This window comes from Microcaecilia unicolor, chromosome 7 (assembly GCF_901765095.1).
Source record: "Microcaecilia unicolor chromosome 7, aMicUni1.1, whole genome shotgun sequence".
NCBI classification, from domain to species: domain Eukaryota; kingdom Metazoa; phylum Chordata; class Amphibia; order Gymnophiona; family Siphonopidae; genus Microcaecilia; species Microcaecilia unicolor.
In genome coordinates, this window is record NC_044037.1 from 164391540 (window position 1) to 164412917 (window position 21378).

Sequence of the window (21378 nt, forward strand, 5' to 3'; positions counted from 1 at the left end):
CGGTAGAACTAGAGGACATGAAATGAGATTGAAGGGGGGCAGACTCAAGAAAAATGTCAGGAAGTATTTTTTCACAGAGAGAGTGGTGGATACTTGGAATGGTGGAGATGAAAACGGTAACGGAATTCAAACATGCGTGGGATAAACATAAAGGAATCTTGTTCAGAAGGTATGGATCCTCAGAAGCTTAGCCGAGATTGGGTGGCAGAGCCGGTGGTTGGGAGGCGGGGCTGGTGCTGGGCAGACTTCTACGGTCTGTGCCCTAAAAATGGCAGATACAAATGAAGATAAGGTATACACAAAAAGTAGCACATATGAGTTTATCTCGTTGGGCAGACTGGATGGGCCGTGCAGGGCTTTTTCTGCCGTCATCTACTATGTTATTATGCTGATGATATTCTCCTCTACAATACTGATCCTGTCAGCTCTAATTTGAATAAACTTGATACTGCTCTAGCAACCATTTCATCCTGGCTTGAAAAAAAAATCAACTTCTCAATTCATCACAGACCACTGCTTGATGATTGCAGGCAGTCCCACTTCTCCATCTACTTCTCCAAAATTGTATAATTCTCCTATTCTGTTAGTCCTTCACTTTAAATATCTTGGGATCATTCTTAAACAGGAATGCACCTTTTCACAATAAATGTTTTCCCTAGCTAAGACTGCTTTTCTTTCTGTTCATCAATTTAGGGCTGTGAAATCTTATCTGGAAAAATCTTCCCAGATGACTCTCTTCTATGCACTTCTCTTATCATGCCTAGATTATTGCATCATCATCAATTCAGGTCTCCCCCAATATCTTACATGTCATCTGTAAACCATTCAGAACACTGCCATTAGAATAGAATACTCTCCCATGTCACTAGATTTGATAGAATTCCCCCCCCCCCCCCCCCCCCCCCCCCCCCACACACACACACACACTCAAATACCACTGGCTTCCAGTGCTTTTTCAATCCAACATAAAATGCTTACTTTAACCCACATGAAGGGGCATTTTTTGATATGATGTCTAAGTCTAACTTTGGATGTTTTGCTCAAAATATCCTGAAACCAAGTGGCGAATATAACGATTTTTGAAACAGCAAAACGTCTTTTTATTCTGAAAAGGCCATTTGCTAGATGTTTTTGTGCTCTGTTTATTTTATTTTTTGGTCCATTTTCGGGGGGAAAAATCCAAGTGAAAAATGCAAAAGTCAAGCCATCGGGATGTAGGAGGAGCCAACATTCTTAGTAGACCGGCCAAATAGACATCCCAGCAGGGGCACCCTAGGGGGCACTGCAGTGCACTTCACATAAAAGCTCCCAGTTATACAGCTCACTGTTACCTCTTTATATTGTATGGTGACCCCTCCAAAACCTACCAAAAACCTACTATACTCAACTGTACACCACTACAATAGCCTTTATGACTGCATGTGTCACCTATATGCAGGTACCGTAGGTTTTTGGTGGGTTTGAGGGACTCACACTTTCCACCACATGTGTAACAGAGTGGGATATGGGCCTGGGTCTTCTTCTCTATAGTGCATTGCATTGTTCTCTAGGTTACTCCAGGGGCCTGCTTGCTGCTCCAATAGGATTGGCTATAACATCTGAGACTGTCATAGAAACTGGTTTATACTGTTTCTTTCATATCTTTGGGGGGGTGGAAGAGGGTCAGTCAACACTGCGGGAGTAAGGGGGGGTCATGCCTTAATCCCTCCAGTGGGCATTTGGTCATTTAGGGCACCTTTTTCTGATTTAGTCATAATAAAAACAGGTCTAGACCAAAACATTGAAATTGTAGCCCTGGACATTTTGGTTTTGTTCCACTACAGCAGAAAAATGTCCAACTGTTACGAATGCCTTAATTGCACCCACAACACGCCCCCTGGTGATTTGATCTCACTGCAGACGAGCTGCATAGATAAATGTCTGCAAAACAGGTTTCGAAAATAGTGATTTGAACATTTTGGCAAGCAATATTCACTTAATACAAGAAGTAGTTTCCTTTGTGACTGTATAACTCATGGGACATCTGGGAAAATCTATATATTTTGCCCACAAAATAATGCTTCCTTGACTTAAAGTAAGCCCACAAAGCTACTAACGTATCCTGACATAAAAGTGAAATGACCAACAATGACTGCCTTGTGGCAATAATTTCCTGCAGATCTTCAAGGAAGACAGTTAGATCTATACTTTCTTCAACATTGGATCCAAGAGAGTTCCCCTTGAAGCTACTGAGCCAGAGTTGAACAAAGTAATCAGAAATACTTAACAGAAGAAATAGCATCAGGATCAACAAGACCCAAAACACCCTTAAATTTTTTCAAGACCCCAGTAAATAGCAAACAAGTTCTAGGAAAATTAAGCAATCTAAGATCATAGGAATCTATGGATAATTTACTCTGTTCTATCATACAGTGAAGACCAGTATAATCTTTAATAGCAGGCACATCAACTGCCTGCAAGGACTGCACTTTAGATTCTAGGTTTGATTTTTTTGAAAGATGATTCTAGATGGTTAAGTCTATTTCTTTAAACTTAATGGCAGAACGCTCAGTAAAGGAACATAGTTGTCCTAGAATTCCCCTATGCACCCCTCAATGCTAGAAACAACTTGCCATATATCAAACAGGAACACCTTCCTGTTCATCTCCCCAAATTCAGACAATGTAGGAAAAGAAAGTCTTTGGGAGCAGTGAGATATTCAACCCTGAAGTGTGCTCTGGAGGACTAGCCACAACAGCTGCTCCAGCCAAGGGAATGCCCACCTTCTAAATCACCAAAGTTTCAACATTTTCAGATAAAAACCATCCAAATACCACTTTATGCCATTTTTGAGTCTTTTTCTCTTTTGAAAATGAACCCAAGTATGTTCTGTGGTTTTCCATTGTATCTTTGTCTTCTAGCTTTCTTATTTATCTTCTTTTGTTCATCTGTCTTGGCTCTGAAGTAATTGTTTCTTCAAGCTTGGTCTTCTTGTACCTGTTCTAGTTATAATCTTAAATAAAAGAAAAACTATCCTCCCTCAGTGTGTGGAATTATTCTGTTGTACCGGTTTATTAGACTCGGAACTGAGGATATAACTGAAGAAAATCAAGAGATAAGAATAAATCCCTTTCTATCAAATCCTCTCTATTTCACTTTTCCCTGCTCTGTCTAATAGGGAGAACTTCTGGTAGGGTCTGCAGTTGTATCACATCAGCATTCAGTTATCATCACACTCACACAAAGTATTTTCATTATATAGGATTCTTCTGTCTTTTCAATCCTCACAAGACAGATTTTGGTCCTCTTTTCAGAATTAACCAGCTATAAAATTTGCTTCTGCTTAGCTGCATCGCTTAAGTGCACCAAATTAAAGTCACTGTACCAGAGTTACAGGTTTAAAATCTGTTTTCTGAGAATTCACTGCAAAATTATACTTTCTGGCAGTATTATTATTTTCCCTTGATATAAAATCCAGTCCTTAGGTCTGTGCTACTTGAAAAACTATTTCACCAGACAGATCTATGAAATACCATCAGAATTTGCTGTGAAACAAACTAACTCCTGCTGGAGCAATAAATCCTTTATAGTTATTTAGTAAACTTCTTTCAGAGTATTCAATGCGCTCAAGCAACAGTTTTGAAATCACATCTGAGAAACAAACGCTTCATTTTCTCAAACTACTTCCAAAACACTCCAGTACAGTACACGCATTCGTATGAACTCCATTTCTAAAAGTCAAGCAAATTCTCTTCTGCAAACTTTTACAGCTCATATGTGCTCTCTTATAGAAACATTGTCTGTCTATGGAGTTTTTTTAAGCTGCTTTCTCCCCAAGGAGGTTTGATTGCAAACATGAGATGGCATGACGTCAAAAAGTTGAAGCCACTTAGGCAGTCTGTGTTTTCCCTTCCCCACGTAGCTGTCATTCTGCGTAAGCTGAAAACAAAGCAAACAAACCTATGAGCTGCTGCATTCCCATTGTCGTTCTTTGTTGTTGTTGTTGTTGTTGTTGTTTTTATTTAATCTCACTTATATTTTCAAACATGCCAGCTTGTGAAGCATATGGATGTACACAGAGGAAGTATAATAACAGAATAACTTTTCATAGGTAGAGTAGTAATTTGTTATAAATCATAATCAGTGTGTCATTTGGAGGGGCTCGTTATAGGGAAACCCTAGCATGTGTTATATCCATGCTGAAATTTTTTTCTCCTGTTAAAGGGCCACAAAAACCAACATCATATTATGAGAATCAGGTACTCAACATTGAGAGTTTCTATCTATCTATATATTTACTTATTTATATCCCACATTAAACATGAATTAGGTTGAAATCTGGGAGCATTTAAAATCTTTTTTTTTTCTCTGTGCCTAGACCAAAAGAGAAAGATGGTTTATGGGAACTTGTTCTTTTTGTTTTGTGGAATGCTGTGGCATATTATAAAAATGCACTTAATATTGTTTAATACTACTACTTAAAAGAGAGATATTCAATAATGAGGGCAAAGCTACCTTCATGCAGAAGTCCAGAGTCAGTCTAAATGTGCCAACATTTTCCAGGTCTGTGATATATATTTATTTCTCCTTCAAGTCATTTTTCAACAGCATTTTCTCAGTTATTACCCAAATGCAAACACAATTATGTTTAAGTTTTGGATGTGACTGAATTCTATTATTCTGTCTCACTGTATTTCAAGCTTTGGTACAGTATAAGTCATCACAAGGACAAAATATAAGAAAACCAATGGACTGCATTAGGGGCTTATAGCCCATTTACTTATGCTTAAACAAATGAGAGATCTGCATGAAAGAAAATATTTATTTTTATTATTTTGACTTATGAAAACACTTGTCCCTGAAACATGCTCAAAATAGAATCCATTCGTACAAAAGAGATGAGGTGAACATATGATTCCATGTGCCCCAATAAAAGGAGAGTTTAATTTTACTTCCAATCTTTATAACACCAGGCTTCCCAAGGCAGATTATAACAACACTTAAAATGAACCCATCAGTAAATAGGATATCCTGATGAAATTTGGCCATGTATTACTGTATTGTATAGAACAGTGTAGAAAAATGAGCATAAAATACAGCCTTTATTAGTGCTGTTTCCACCAGCTACAATAATTTTTGAAGCTGTTTTAGTGATATTCAGTTTTTATTTCATGATATATCTACATATAGGAACCTTTCAAATAAATTACAAAGCTGTCAAATAAGTTAAAAAAAAATTCTTTTGTCCTCCATTTTTTAAGGCACTGACTATCAAACTGGAACAGCTTTTGACTTTTTACAGATGGACCGCGCATAGGCAGTCCATTATTTCTAATAATCTTTTACTATTGCTTTCAATAGCGTTTGCTATTGTTTTGGGTGAACTATTAATGCCGCCTACTGCCTGCAAGCTCTGCCTACTGGCTTCAACTCATATAATGGGCTAGATAGCCCTTACTGTCTACTGTCTCAATCTAACCTTCTTGTTTCTCTCCAACATCACCCTGTGATGTTGCTAAAAATAGGAGACTAGTGTAGCCAATCAGCATCCAGCTCTAATGATTTTCAGCAGTCAATCAGCTGCCAGTGCCAGCTCTCATAACCCTCAGGCACAGTTACACTTCCCAATTGTAATACAGGTTTAAAATAATACTTTAATTCTTCATTTTGGCATTCAGTTATACATGTCAGCAGACACTAAACTTTACTTGTATGCAAAAGTCCCACAAATTAAGCTTTATACAACTATTTAATTGACTCTGAACTATTTTATTTAAAGGCAAGCTCTAGCAGTGCTTCTGCCACTGTGTAAGCAAACAGCCCTGATCAGAAGTCACCCACCACATTCTCAGGACCCCCAGGAGCCTCTGCCAGTCCTGGAGCCTCATGTACAAACGTTTAACCTATGATTACATAAAGACAAGTCTGGAAGGTAGAACATTGAACTCAGCTTAGTGTGCAGTGGCAATCAAGAAAACAAATAGAATGTGAAGATGAGGAAAGGAATAAAGAATAAAACAGATAATTATAACATCTTTATATTGCCCAACAGGTGTGACCACACTTCAAATATTGTATGCAATTTTGGCCACCACATTAAAAAAGATATAGCTGAATTAGAAAAGGTACAGAGAAAGGTTATAAAAACGATAAAGAAGATGGAGCAAATCTATAACGAAAGGCTAAAGAGGTTAGGGCTCTTCTGCATGGTAAAGAGACCCCCTTTTACCAGCCATGGCACTTATAAAAAGGCATAATTGAAAATTTACACAGTATAGGAGAAGAAAAATAAGGGAAAATTAGGTTCTTACCGTGATAATTTTCTTTCCTTTAGTCATAGCAGATGCAGCCATTACAGATGGGTTGTGTCCATCAACCAGCAGAGGGAGATAGAGAGCACACTTTTTTCAGTGCCTCATACCAGCTTGCTCCACTGCCTCTCTTCAGTATTTGAAGCTTCCAAAGCAGTATGGCAAACTGCAATGGGAATAACATGAGCTTTCCTCACTGCGAACGATGGCCCTACAACAAAGGGCATTAACTCAGAATGGAGGGAATGAAACATCCTCCTGGAGGGCATAAACTCATCCTCCACTGAGACATAACTGGAGGGAATAAACTCATCCTCCCGGAGGGAATAAACTCATCCTCCAAAACATGAAACTGGAGGGAATTAAGTCATCCTCCTTTAATTGAACAAGAATCCTGAAGACTGTTTTCCGACTTTCTCCCAAGGACGGAATCTCCAGGAAACATGAACAGAACCTGAAATAGATTTACAGCAGATAGCAATCAGACAGGGAGGGATCATGGCTGCATCTGCTATGACTAAAGGAAAGAAAATTATCACGGTAAGAACCTAATTTTCCCTTCCTTGTCATCAAGCAGATGCAGCCATTACAGATGGGATGTATCAAAGCAATCCCTAGATAGGGTGGGAACAAGCCACACCACGCGCCAGCACTTGCGCTCCAAAATGTGCGTCCCTCCTGGCAGCCACATCCAGCCTGTAATGTCGGGCAAAAGAGCTTAGAAGCCCATGTTGCTGCACTACAAATCTCTTGAAGAGAGAGTGCTCCAGTTTCAGCCCAAGAAGAGGAAATGCCTCTAGTGGAATGCGCCTTAAAGGCATCAGGCGGAGGCCGGCCAGCCGGCCGGCAAGCAAATAAGCTGAAAAGATAGATTCTTCGAGCCAGCGGGCAATAGTGGCTTTAGACGCTGGAGACCCTCTACGAGGACCTGATAGCAAAACAAACAGATGATCAGAGGTCCTGAAAGAGTTAGTAACTCGCAGATACTGCAGCAGAGTCCTGCGCACGTCCAACAGGTGCAATTGCCCAAAAGATTCTGGAAACTCCTCCTCGACAAAGGAGGGCAAGAAAATAGGTTGGTTTAGGTGAAACGCTGAAACCACCTTAGGCAAGAAGGAAGGCACGGTCCAAACCGTGACCCCGGACTCTGAAAATTGCAGAAAAGGGTCTCTACAGGACAGCGCCTGGAGCTCTGACACCCGTCTCGCCGAAGTAATGGCCACTAAAAAGTTGGCCTCCTAACAAGGGCCACGGAGGGAGCACATACAGTAGGCCCGGAGGCCAGGGTTGAGCCAAGGCATCCAACCCCGCCGAGCGAGGATCTCTCCGTCTGCTGAAAAAGCACGGGACTTTGGCATTGATGCTTGTCGCCATTAGATCCATCACGGGCTTGCTCCACTTGGCACATATCTGCAGGAATACTTCGTCTGCAAGTTCCCACTCCGCTGGATCGATCTGATGCCTGCTTAGATAATCGGCTTGCACGTTGCTCTGACCTGCAATGTGAGCTACCGACAGAAACTGTAGATGCAGCTCGGCCCAGTGGCAAATTTGTTTGGCCTGCGCGGCTAGAGCTCTGCACTGAGTGCCGCCTTGTCGATTTATGTAGGCCACTGCTGTCATGTTGTCTGACATCACTCTGACAGCCAATCCTTCCAGGGTCACTTGAAAAGCCAGGAACGCCTGAAACACCGCTTTCAACTCTAGGCGGTTGATGGACCACTCCGACTCCTCGGGTGTCCATAGACCCTGGGCATGCTTCCCCTTGCAATGTGTGCCCCAGCCTTTCAGGCTGGCATCTATCACCACTAGGCACCAATCGGGGAGCGCCAGCGGCATTCCTCGCCGCAGCATGCTGTCTGAGAGCCACCACTCCATACTAAGTCAGGCCGCAGGGAGCCAAGAGAGTCTGCATTGATAATCCTGAGATACTGGAGACCATCTTTGGAGTAGAGCATACTGTAGAAGTCTCAGGTGCACTCTCGCCCAGGGCCCCAGTTCCATGGTGGCCGTCATCGATCCAAGCAGCTGGACAATGTCCCAAGCTCGCGGGCGGGGCATCCTCAGGAGCAGACGGACCTGATTCTGAAGCTTGCACCGCCTTTGCTCGGGTAGGTACACATACCCCGAGGCTGTGTCGAACCTGGCCCCCAAATATTCTAGAGACTGCGAGGGGGTCAGGTGACTTTTGGCCAAATTGACGACCCAGCCCAGAGATTGAAGTACTGAGACCACTCTGGCTGTTACATGCTGACTCTCTGCAGCAGAGTTTGCTCGAATGAGCCAGTCGTCCAGGTACGGGGGAACCCGAATACCCTCTCGCCTTAGAAAGGCAGCTACTACCACCATAACCTTCGAAAAGGTGCGGGGAGCTGTGGCGAGGCCAAAAGGCAAGGCCCGGAACTGGAAATGCTTTCCCATCATCGCAAACCTCAGAAACTTCTGGTGCGGGGGCCAAATTGGTGTGTGCAAGTAAGCTTCTTTCAGGTCCAGAGACGTGAGAAACTCTCCTGGCTGTACCGCCGCAATGACGGAACGCAGGGTTTCCATGTGAAAATGCCGCACTCTCATGGACTTGTTTAATTCTTTTAAGTCCAGAATAGGGCGAAAAGACCCTCCTTTTCGAGGCACCACAAAGTAGATGGAGTAGCGGCCGCAGACGTGTTCGGCGGGAGGTACCGGGGACACGGCCCCTATCTGAATCAGACCTTGCAAAGTCTCTTCTACCGCCACCCGTTTGGCGGCAGAACCGCATCGGGACTCCACAAACACGTCTCTTACAGGGGCGTCGAATTCTATTCTGAAACTGTCCCTGATCAGGACCAAGACCCACTGATCTGAGGAAATGTTGGCCCACTCCTTGGCAAAGAGGGAAAGACGTCCTCCGATGACAGGACTCGAGGAGAGGGCCGGCACACCATCATTGAGAGGGTCGCCCCTGAACTCCAGGCCTTGAGCCAGTGGCTGTGGAACGTTTGTCCGAGTGAAAGGAGTTCCTCTGCTGAAAACGGGCACGAGAAGGGAACCCAGCAGAACGCCCCGGGCGGTACCTTCGAGCTTCACGGAAGCGAGGTCTGTAAGAGGAGTGGACCGCCGCACCCTTAGAGGAAGGCCGAGGCCTATCTTCGGGCAAGCGCTGGGGTTTAGCCTCACCCAGGCCCTTCATAATTTTCTCCAACTCCTCACCAAACAGGAGAAGGCCTTGAAAGGGCAACTTCACCAACCTTTGCTTAGAGGCCATGTCCGCCGCCCAATGCCGTAGCCAAAGAAGACGGCGAGCCGCCACTGCTACTGCCATGTGTTTAGCTGAAGCTCTGACAATATCATAAAGGGCGTCAGCAAGAAAGGACAAGGCCGACTCCATCCGCGGAGCCACATCTGAAAAGGGCTCCGCTCCATCACCGGGCTGTTCCACTGCCTGTTGCAACCAAGCCAGGCAGGCTCTAGCAGCATAACAACTGCATGCAGACGCCCGAATAGTGAGACCTGCAATTTCAAATGACCGTTTAAGTGCTGATTCCAGTCTACGGTCTTGAATATCCTTCAGGGCAACACCTCCTTCAATAGGGAGGGTAGTTCTCTTTGTCACAGCTGTGACTAGGGCATCCACTTTAGGCATAGCAAAGCGAGCCATATGCTCCTCACTCAGAGGGTATAATTGCCCCATAGCCCTGGAAACTTTCAAAGGTCCCTCGGGGTCAGCCCATTGAGCCGAAATAAGCTCTTGGATGAAGTCATGCAAAGGAAAGGCTCGAGCAGACTTTTTGGTACTAGCCATCCTAGGATTCACAGAGGAGGCTGTGCCACTGGCAGGGTCCTCAATAGAGAGAGCCTGCAGGGCATCAGAAATAAGCGCTGGCAGCTCATCACGGTGGAAAATCCTCACCGCAGAGGGATCGTCCAGATCCTGAGTCACTTCTGCACCAGACTCTGGCTCCTCAGACCATGAAGGCCTGCCAGAGTCCTCCGAATCCTCGCAACCCGACCACGGGGGGGAAATGGAGGTGCAGCACTCTCTGAAGGAGAAAGAGCCCTTCTGCGCTTCATATTCTGCCAATTATTACTACTACTACTATTTAGCATTTCTATAGCGCTACAAGGCGTACGCAGCACTGCACAAACATAGAAGAAAGACAGTCCCGGCTCAAAGAGCTTACAATCTAATAGACAAAAAATAAAGTAAGCAAATCAAATCAATTAATATGTACGGGAAGGAAGAGAGGAGGGTAGGTGGAGGCGAGTGGTTAGGAGTCAAAAGCAATGTTAAAGAGGTGGGCTTTCAGTCTAGATTTAAAGGTGGCCAAGGATGGGGCAAGATGTAGGGGCTCAGGAAGTTTATTCCAGGTGTAGGGTGCAGCGAGACAGAAGGCGCGAAGTCTGGAGTTGGCAGTGGTGGAGAAAGGAACAGATAAGAAGGATTTATCCATGGAGTGCATGGGAAGGGGTGTAGGGAAGGACGAGTGTGGAGAGATACTGGGGAGCATCAGAGTGAGTACATTTATAGGTTAGTAGAAGAAGTTTGAACAGGATGCGAAAACGGATAAGGAACCAGTGAAGCGACTTGAGGAGAGGGGTAGTATGAGTAAAGCGACCCTGGCGGAAGACGAGACGGGCAGCAGAATAACGCCTCAGAGGGTATACCCAGGCTAGAATCCACCGGGGGGGGGGGGGGGGGCATTAGAAGAGGCCCCTGCAGGGTTTTGTGGGAGAGCTCTTTTAAGCATGTATGCTTTATGCATTAATAAGACAAAATCAGGGGAGAAAAACTCACCCTGGACACCCGGATCTCTGCCGGGGCTAGTAGCTCTCATATCAGCCTCACTCCGAGGCCTCCCCCTGAGCTCAGGACTCTCCGTCTCAGCGGAGGTCGCACCATGTGGTAAATTCAAAATGGCGTCCGCTGCCAGCTTAGAGTGCGAAGAATCGTCGCTCGCCATGCTCGGGCCAGCTCTAACGTCTGTACAGCACGATTTACAGAGCCCCGCTGCTGATCTGCGCTTGCCACACTTGGAACAGCGCTTTACTGTCTCCGCAGCCATCGCCGAAAATGGCGGTAAAATTCAAAATGGCGGTTCGCGCCAAATCGCCCCGATCGCGGGCCCACCCCGGAGGAGTCAGAAAACACTCTTACCTCACTGGACCGAGTATCACAGCTCCGGTCCCACAGAAAAAGGCAAGGAAAAACCTCTGTTCCTTTTTTTTTTTTTTTTTTTAATGCTGTGAGGAAAGCAGAGGTAAATAGAACTCCAGAGGCTCAGGTGAGTGGGAAAGGCAGTGAAAGGGCGAACCTATGTGCCTGCATCCACTGTTGGTGGGGAAGGACAGGGAAAGCTAAGCAATGTGTCCACATCCACGGAGGTATGGGTAAGGCAGGGAAAGGGCGAACCTATGTGCCTTTAAAGTGAAGCTGCTATAGCCTCCAACACCCCTGCTAACAACTGGCAAAAGCACAGGAGCAACCTCCAGGCAGATTTTAGATGGAGCTCGGAGAAGCTGCAGCCACTCTGCTAGGGGAGATAGAGAATACTGAAGAGAGGCAGTGGAGCAAGCTGGTAAGAGGCACTGATAAAAAGTGTGCTCTCTATCTCCCTCTGCTGGTTGATGGACACAACCCATCTGTAATGGCTGCATCTGCTTGATGACAAGGAACTTGTGTTTTTTTTCTTTATAATTTCTATAAGCTGTTATAGCTCCATTATACTCAAAATGACACAAACCAAATTAGCATACAGACCAGGAATTAGGAGAACAGTCTTGCCAAATCTGAAACACAATATATTATCAAAATCTCAGAACCTAACAAACAGATCCCTATTCAGACACTTGATCTTGCAGTCACACATGCAGAACTGAGATAGCCCCTCTTCAAATTCTTCAAAAATTAACCTGAAATCCTAAGAAGTTAGACTCTGCATGCAGCACAATACCAGGAAAACAGAAAGAAACATGTTTCCTCCTATACAGTGCAAAATAAGACAGATGAAAAAAAAACAAAAACAAAATAAGACAGATGTAAATTCTCAAATTGGACATATTCAAAATACTAAAATGACAATTAAATTATTGTTCTACCTTTGTTGTCTGGTGACTTTGTTTTTCTAATCATGTTAGTCCTAGTATCTGATTCTGCTGCTCTCTATCTGTTCTCTTAACTCCATTTCCAGAGCTTCCAGCCCATTTATTTCTTTACTTTCCTCCTTTCTTCTTAATTTCTTGCCCTACATCCATAAGTAAATGCTGGGTCCTCCGTGGACTTGACTGGAGGCGGTATAGGGTGGATCCAGCTTTTGCCTATTTTCTCCATCCATGTGCAGTTTTTCTCCTCTCTTCCCTTTCCCTCCCCTCCATCTAAGTGCATCTTCTTCCTCTCTCTTCACTCCCCTCCATCCATGTCCAGCATTTCTCCTCCCCTCCATCCATGTTCATCTCACTTCCTCTCTCTTCCTTCCCCTCTATCCATGTCCATCAATTCTTCTCTCTCCCCTCCCCCTCCATCCATGTACACCTCCCTTCCTCTGTCTTCCCTCCCCTCCATCCATGTACACCTCCCTTCCTCTGTCTTCCCTCCCCTCCATCCATGCCAAACATTTCTCCTCTCTCCACTTCCCTCTATCAATGTTCAGCATTTCTCCTCTCTCTCTCTCCTGCCATCCCCCTCATCCATCCAAATTCAGCAATTCTCTTCTTTTCTCTGCCTCCCCTTCCATCCATCCATGTCCAGCAATTCTACTCTCTCCCTCCTCTCCTCTCCATCCAAATCCAGTGATTCTCCACACTCCCCTGCCCTTCCTTCCATCCATGTCCAGCAATTCTCCTCTCCCCTGCCCTCCTCTCCCATCCATGTGCAGCAATTCTCCTCTCTCCCCTGCTCTCCATCCATGTGCAATTCTCCTCTCTCTCCTGCCCTCGTCTCCATCCAAGTCCAGTGATTCTCCTCTCTCCCCTGCCCTCCCTTCCATCCATGTCCAGCAATTCTCCTCTCTCCACTGCCCTCTCCTCCATCCATGTGCAGAAATTCTCCTCTCTCCACTGCCCTCCCCTCCATGTCCAGGAATTCTCCTCTCTCCACTGCTCTCCCCTCCCATCCATATCCAGCAATACTCATCTCTCCAGTGCCCTCTCCTCCCATCCATGTCCAGCAATTCTCCTCTCTCCACTGCCCTCCCCTCCCATCCATGTCCATCAATACTTCTCTCTCCACTGCCTCCCCTCTCATCCATGTCCTGTGATTCTCCTCTCTCCTGCCCTCCCCTCCCACCCATATCCAGCAATTCTCCTCAGGAGAAGCCAAGTCCCTCTCTGCCCAGGTCCAGGACCAGGATCAGGACAAGACCTCTCTCTCCACTAACACTCATGTCTGATGCAATTCTATAAGAAGAACAAACCGAGTCCTTTACTCTCCTGAGGCTTGATCCTCTGTGCTGACATCCAGAATGTCCCTTTGCCACAGCCCGCCCTTGAGGAAGAAGGAAGTTACATCAGAAGGGGGGTGGGCAGTGGCATAGAGAAGTTCCTGCATCAGAGTAGCGGATCAGGTCTCAGGCGAGTAAGTGCGCCTACGGACCTGGTTTCTTCTTCTTACAGAATTGCACCAGCCAGAATGTTAGCAGGAGAGAGGGATGTCAGGCACACTACATGGGAGAGAAATACTGGGCCCTCCACTTCTTTTGGTGTGAGGAAATGGGAGGTAAAAAGGGTGCCAGTACACTGTACCGGTGCGTACCGGCAGAAAAAAAGGCATGGAAATGATAAAGATCTATAAAATAATGAAAGAAGTGGAATCACTTGGTTACTTTTTCCAAAACATACTAGGGAGCATACAATAAAGTTACTAAAGGGCTCATTTTTGAAAGAGAAAAATGTCTGAAAAGTGGCATAAAGCAGCATTTGCAAGTTTTTCTCATAAAAACGCCCAAATCAGTAATTTTGAAACCTATTTTCAGATGTTTTTCTATACTGTTCTTCTGCAGTGCGTCTAAATCTCATGAGGGTGTATTGGGGGCGTGTTAAGGGTGGGATGTGGGTGTTCCTAAGATACTTAGATGTTTTTTAGCCATAATGGACCAAAACAAAACCATCCAAGATTAAAACTAAGACGTTTTGAGCTAGACCTGTTTTTATAACGAACAAGGCACAAAAAGGTGCCCCAAATGACCAGATGACCACTGGAGGGAATCAGGTGTGACCTCTCAATACCCCCCCCCCCCATGGTCATTGACCCCCCTTCTCACCTCCAAAAACTTCTGAATAAAAATATGACTTACCAGCCTCTACGATAGCCTCCGATGTTAAAGTCAGGTCTATTAGAGCAGCATGCAAAATCCCTGGAGTAGTCTAGTGGTCGGTGCAGTGTACTAAGGAGTAGGGAACTCAGGTCTCCATCTCCTTCTACCTGTCACACTTGTGGAGGAAACTGTGACCCCTCCCCAAAGTCACCAAAACTCTACTGTACTCGCATATATATGCCTCCTTCACTCATAAGGATTATTGTAGTCATGTACAATTTATTTATTTATTGGGATTTATTAACCGCCTTTATGAAGAGGCGGGTTTTCAATGGGCTTTGGAGGGCTCAGAGGGCAAGATAAGGGAGCAAATGTGTATCTGGGAAAGTTTTTATGAAGTGCCCTCTAGGGTGACTCATGTTCTCCTGGGATGTCTTGGGGACCAGTCTACTAAAAATGCTGGCTCCTCCTACATCCCAATGGTAAAATTATGTATAATCATACCTGATAATTTTCTTTCCATTAATCATAGCTGATCAATCCATAGACTGGTGGGTTGTGTCCATCTACCAGCAGGTGGAGATAGAGAGCAAACTTTTGCCTCCCTATATGTGGTCATGTGCTGCCGGAAACTCCTCAGTATGTCGATATCAAAGCTCCATCTGCAGGACTCAGCACTTAGAGAATTACACCCACAAAGGGACACTGTGCCCAGCTCACCACCGCCGAAACGGGGGAGGGGAATTAACCCAGCTCATCCCCACACAAGTGGGGGAGGGGAATTAACCCAGCTCATCCCCACACAAGTGGGGGAGGGGAATCCGTCCAGCTCATCCCCGTGGAGCGGGGGAGGGACACCACACCCGCCGATGCGGGGGGATCTGGCTTATCCTGCAACCGCAACCGCGGGAGGAGCTGACTGACCCTAGCACCGCCGAAGCGGGAGGGGTACAAAACTGCCCTACAACCGCACGAAGCGGGAGGGAGTGCCGGCAGAATTTATGTCTCAATCCAGCCCCGTAAAACGGAGGGGAGAGGAATGCAGCAGCTCACTGTAACACAAACTCGTCTCAACTCTTGAAGAATCCAAGTGAAAAAACTTGAACCCGAAGTCTTCCTGAAGTAACTGAAGACTAAACTTGAACCTGAAATGCAACCAGAATAGAAACCATACAGATATCTGGGCGGGGCTATGGATTGATCAGCTATGATTAATGGAAAGAAAATTATCAGGTATGATTATACATAATTTTACCTTCCATATCATCAAGCTGATCAATCCATAGACTGGTGGGATGTACCGAAGCAGTACTCACCCAGGGCGGGACATAGAAATCCCTGAACTCAACACTGAAGCTCCACACCGGGCCTCCGCCCGTGCCGCCACAGTCAAGCGGTAATGCTTGGAGAATGTATGGGCCGATGCCCAAGTTGCCGCCTTGCATATCTCTTCCAAGGAGACGGACCCGGCCTCTGCCATCGAGGCCGCCTGAGCTCTAGTGGAGTGAGCCTTCAGCTGGATAGGCGGCACCTCCCCCGCGGCCACATAAGCCGCGGCAATGACTTCCTTGACCCATCTTGCCACTGGAGGCTTAGCAGCCTGCAGACCCTTACGAGGACCTGCCAACAGGACAAACAGATGATCCGATTTCCGGAAATCATTGGTCACTTCCAAGTATCTGATGATGACTCGTCTCACATCCAGATATTTAAGAGCAGAGTACTCCTCTGGGTAGTCCTCCCTACGAAAGGAAGGGAGACAGAGCTGCTGATTCACATGGAAGCGAGAAACAATCTTGGGCAGGAAGGAAGGCACTGTGCGAATAGTCACTCCTGCCTCAGTGAACTGCAGAAAAGACTCTCGACATGAGAGTGCCTGGAGCTCGGAAACTCTTCTGGCTGAAGGATAGCCACCAAAAAGACTGCTTTCAACGTCAGGTCTTTCAGAGATGCCCTCAACAAGGGTTCAAAAGGCGGCTTCTGTAATGCTCTGAGCACCAGGTTAAAATTCCACGCAGGCACCATTGAGTGCAGAGGAGGGCGCAGGTGCTTAACTCCCTTGAGAAAACGCACCACATCTGGCTACGAAGCCAGGGAAGCACCCTTCAGGCGGTCCCTGAAGCAAGCCAGGGCCGCTACCTGGACTTAAAGGGAACTGAGCGACAGGCCTTTCTCCAGACCTTCTTGCAGGAATGCCAACACTGAAGAAATTGGAGCAGTGAATGAAGAAAATGAGCCTGCTTCGCCACGCTGCAAAGGTACGCCAAACCCTGGCGTAAGCAGTAAAAGTAGAGCGCTTCCTCGCTCTCAGCATAGTGGCGATGACCTTGTCTGAGAAGTCCTTCTTCCTCAGACGCTGCCGCTCAATAGCCAGGCCGTAAGCCCAAAGGGGGAGGGATCCTCCATCACCACGGGACCCTGATGTAACAGGCCCTGCTCCACTGGCAGCCCCACCAGGATTATCCAGCCCGGATGCTTGCCAATCGGTCTAGCACCCTGCCCAACATGGGCCAGGGCGGGAACACATAGAGAAGCTCTTGTGTTGGCCACTGTTAGAGGAGAGCATCGACTCCCAGAGATCGAGGGTCCCGTCCTCTGCTGAAAAAACGCGGCACTTGGCAACTGGCCGATGACGCCAATAGATCTAGGCTCGGCTGGCCCCAGCGCTTCGTGATATCCAAGAACGCCTGAGCCGATAACTGCCACTCTCCGGGATCCAAGGTATGGCGACTGAGAAAGTCCGCCTTGACATTCATGACTCCGGCAATGTGGGCTGCTGACAGCTGCTCCAGGCTCGCTACCGCCCACTGGCATAGATTCACGGCTGCCTTGGCTAGAGGGGCGCTCTTGGTACCTCCCTGGCGGTTGACATAGACCACAGCCGTGGCATTGTCCAACAAGACCCGTACTGGCTTCAACGCCAGTACCGGGATGAACTCCAAAAACGCCAACTGAATGGCTCTGAGTTCCAGGAGGTTGATAGACCACTTTGCCTCTGCAGGAGACCAGAGCCCCTGCGCTGTCCTTCCCAAGAAGAGGGCTCCCCAGCCCGACAAAGAGGCGTCCGTCGTGACGACAATCCACTCCGGGGTCACCAGAGGCATTCCTGCAGACAACTTGTCTGTCTGCGTCCACCAGCTCAGCGCCTTGCGCACTGCTGGGTCCAAGGGAAGGCGCACAGCATAATCCTCCGACATCGGAGTCCAGCGCAGCAGCAGAGATTGTCGAAGTGGTCTCATATGAGCCCTGGCCCAGGGCACTACATCCATCGTGGCCGACATAGAGCCCAACAGCTGCACATAGTCCCAAGTCCGAATAGGAGAGGCTACTAGGAACTAGTCCACCTGAGCCTGAAGCTTGACAATCCAATTGTCTGGCAGGAACACTCTGCCCACTTGGGTGTCGAATCGAACTCCCAGATGCTCCAGGGACTGAGTCGGGCGCAGCTGGCTTTTCTCCCAGTTGATGATCCACCTCAGGGAGCTCGAAAGAGCAACCACCCGGTTCACAGCTTTGCCGCACTCTGCATAAGAGGGGCTTGGATCAACCAGTCGTCCAGATAAGAATGGACTTGAACTCCTTCCTTCCACAGGAAGGCCGCGATGACCACCATTACTTTGGAGAAGGTCCGCGGAGCAGTAGCCAACCCGAACGGGAGGGCTCTGAACTGGAAGTGTCGACCAGTACTGCAAAACGCAAAAAGCGTTGATGAGGAGGCCAGATGGGAATATGCAAGTACGCGTCCTTGAAGTCCAAGGATGCCAGGAACTCTCCTGCCTTCACTGCCGCTATAACAGAGCGGAGGGTCTCCATGCGAAAGTGCCGAACTTTCAAGGCCCAATGGACCCCTTGAGGTCGAGGATAGGCCGTACAGAACCTCCTTTCTTTGGAATAACAAAGAAAAAGGAGTAACGTCCCTTGCCAGGCTGATTCTCTGGCACCGGAACGACCGCCCCCAGGCGGAACAGATTGTCCAAGGTCTGCTGCACTGCCACAGCTTTGACCGGAGACTTGCAGGGAGAGAGTACAAACCCGTCTTTTAAGGGTCGGCAGAACTCTAGCTTGTAGCCGTCTCTGATGACTTCCAGCACCCAAGCGTCTGAAGTTATTGTGGTCCACTCGCCCATAAACGAGGACAGCCGTCCTCCAATCTGCACTGAGGCGTGGACCAAGGCCCCGTGATTGGGTACGAGACCCTGGGGGAGGACTGGAGGGAGCACCTCCGGGACGGCGGTCTCTGCGAAAGGAATGCTGCTTGGGGGAGAAGTTCCTCTTGAAGGAAGAGAGGGCAGAGGAGCCCGACCTGCCCGGGCGGTACCGACGGGCTTCCTGAGCCCGTCCTCTGGAGGTACCAGGGCGAGTACTAGCCCGAGCCCTGACCTCTGGTAACTTCTTGCCCTTAAGACGTGCCGAGATCGGACACGATTTTGTGCAGCTCGACCCCAAAGAGCAGCTTGCCTTTAAAAGGCAATCTAGCCAGGCGGGATTTAGAGGCATGGTCAGCAGACCAATGTTTCAGCCAAAGCCACCGCCGCGCAGAGATTGTCTGAGCCATGCCTTTAGCTGAGGCTCTCAAGACATCATACAGCAAGTCTGCCAAATAGGCTAAGCCCGATTCCAGGGCCGGCCAAACAGCCCTCAAGGAATGATCCGAGGGGGAAGCCCGCTGCACCATCGTCAGGCACGCCCTGGCCACATAGGAGCCGCAAACTGAGGCCTGCAAACTTAAAGCAGCCGCCTCAAAGGACGACCTTAAGGCCGCCTCCAATCCTCTGTCTTGGGCGTCCTTTAGGGCCGTGCCACCTTCCACTGGTAACGCCGTTTTCTTAGTCACCGCAGTGATTAAAGAATCCACGGTAGGCCACAGAAAGGCCTCATGTTCACCTTCAGGCAAAGGATAGCGGCGGGACATAGCCCTAGCCACTTTAAGGCTCGCTTCCGGGACATCCCATTGAACCGAAATTAAGGAGTGCATGGCATCATGCATGTGGAAGGTTCTAGGCGGGCGCTTCGTCCCCAGCATAATGGCAGAGCCAACAGGGGCTGAGGGAGAGACGTCCTCCGGAGAGGAAATCTTCAAAATGCCCATGGCCTGCACTAACAGGTTGGGCAAAAACTCTGAGCTAAAGAGCCGCTGCAGAGGGGTCATCCGCTCCATCCGAGCGGGGATCCGTCTCCTCCAAGGAATCCGCAAAGGACCGTTGGGAGACCTCAGACACGCTGCCCTCATCTACATCGGAGGAGACAAAGTCCTCCAAGGCCTGGGAATCAACCCGAGGGCGTTTACCTCTGGGAACCTCAACCTCTTTACCAGACGAGGGAGCAGGGGCAGCGTTTTGCATGAGGAAAGCCTGATGCAGCAGCAAAACAAACACGGGGGAGAAACCCCCCAGACTGTGCACTTCCGCAGCCTGGGCAACAGCCCTAGACGCACCCTCAACCGGCGCTCGCAAGAGCGGGGGAGAGACATGCTGCGCATCCAAAATGGCGTCCGGCGCGACACTCCGCGAAGGAGCCGCGCGGGAAGAACGGCGCTTAACTTTAGCCGCTTTTGTGCCGTCGCCCAAATTAAGGGCGTTCATGGCATTAATGTCTCCAACCTCAAGGGCGGCCCACGAAGAAGCCGTCCGAGCCGCGTGGCCGGCCAAGATGGCGGAGGCGAGGAGCGGGGGATGGGCGTTTATGGCGGGAAAAACCGCCACGCCGGAGGAAGGACCGGGACATTCATCGGTCACGAAACTGTCACCCAACAAGGGCGAATCAGGCTGTAAGACCCCCGCATCCCCTCTAGAAGCGCTCAAGCGATCCGGGGAGCGACCCTTTGCGCCCTCGCCCTCCGACGCCATATGCCAGGAGGAGAAGAATCGGGGAACCCCCTGCCCGCTATAAAAAGGTAAAAATTACCTGCTGTCCGCTCCGAGCTGTAACGAACTGGTGTCCCAGTGAGTAGCTGCAATGAACGTTTAAATAAACGTCGAAATAAAAGCCTTTAAGGACGTTTAAAACTTTTTTTTTTTTTTTTTTTTTAAACGGAGCCAGCGGGAGGGGGGAGAAAAGGAGGGACCTGGCACCACCAGGTTTGCACTTGCTCAAAAGAGCCCTCAACCCCAGGCACTCAACAAAACCTAAAAATTAGGCTTGGAGGCCTAGCCAGAGCTGCTGCTGTGTGTGACCACCACCTGCTGAGATAGAGAACATACTGAGGAGTTTCCGGCAGCACATGACCACATATAGGGAGGCAAAAGTTTGCTCTCTATCTCCACCTGCTGGTAGATGGACACAACCCACCAGTCTATGGATTGATCAGCTTGATGATATGGAAGGCATGAATCTCTACGTTTTGCACTTTTTTTTTGAAAATGGATCAAAAAACAAAATGTTCAAAGAACAAAGCCTTGTTAGAAACAGTATTTAAAAAAAAGATTAACATTTTTCTTTTTTGAAAACGACCTTTCCTATTTGGATTTTGGACTTTTTGTGCAAAACGTTCATAGTCAGGCTTAGTCATCATATCGAAAATGCCCTTCCTCATAACACATTTAGAACAGATCAAAGAATGTGTAATTAAGTTCCGGAATTTGTTGCCAGAAAATGTGGCAAATAGAGTTAGTCTAGCAAGGTTTAAAAAAAGGTTTGAACAAGTTCCTGGAAAAGTCCATAAAATATTATTAAGGTGAACTTGGGGGAAATCCACCACTTATTCTTGTGGTAAGCAGCACAAAATCTGTTTTGGGATCCTGCTAGGTACTTGTGACCTGGATTGGCCACTGCTGGAAACATGATACATTTGGTCTGTCCCAGTACAGCAATGCTTATGTGCTTATATGTACTTAAGTACTTATGATACTCATATACCCAGAGAA

The 21378-nt window shown here is 47.5% G+C and overlaps 1 protein-coding gene and 1 long non-coding RNA gene across 2 annotated transcripts in view; both read right to left on the reverse strand.

Moving 5' to 3' along the window:
• PLEKHM3 (pleckstrin homology domain containing M3) overlaps window positions 1–21378 on the reverse strand; it is a 481342-nt gene that overhangs the window by 260750 nt on the left and 199214 nt on the right. The window lies entirely within an intron of this gene.
• On the reverse strand, window positions 3346–21246 carry LOC115474395. The gene is made up of 3 exons (XR_003942850.1): window positions 21235–21246; window positions 18093–18098; window positions 3346–3440 (listed from the first exon to the last, which is right to left on the reverse strand). It is a non-coding gene; the product is annotated as an uncharacterized LOC115474395 (long non-coding RNA).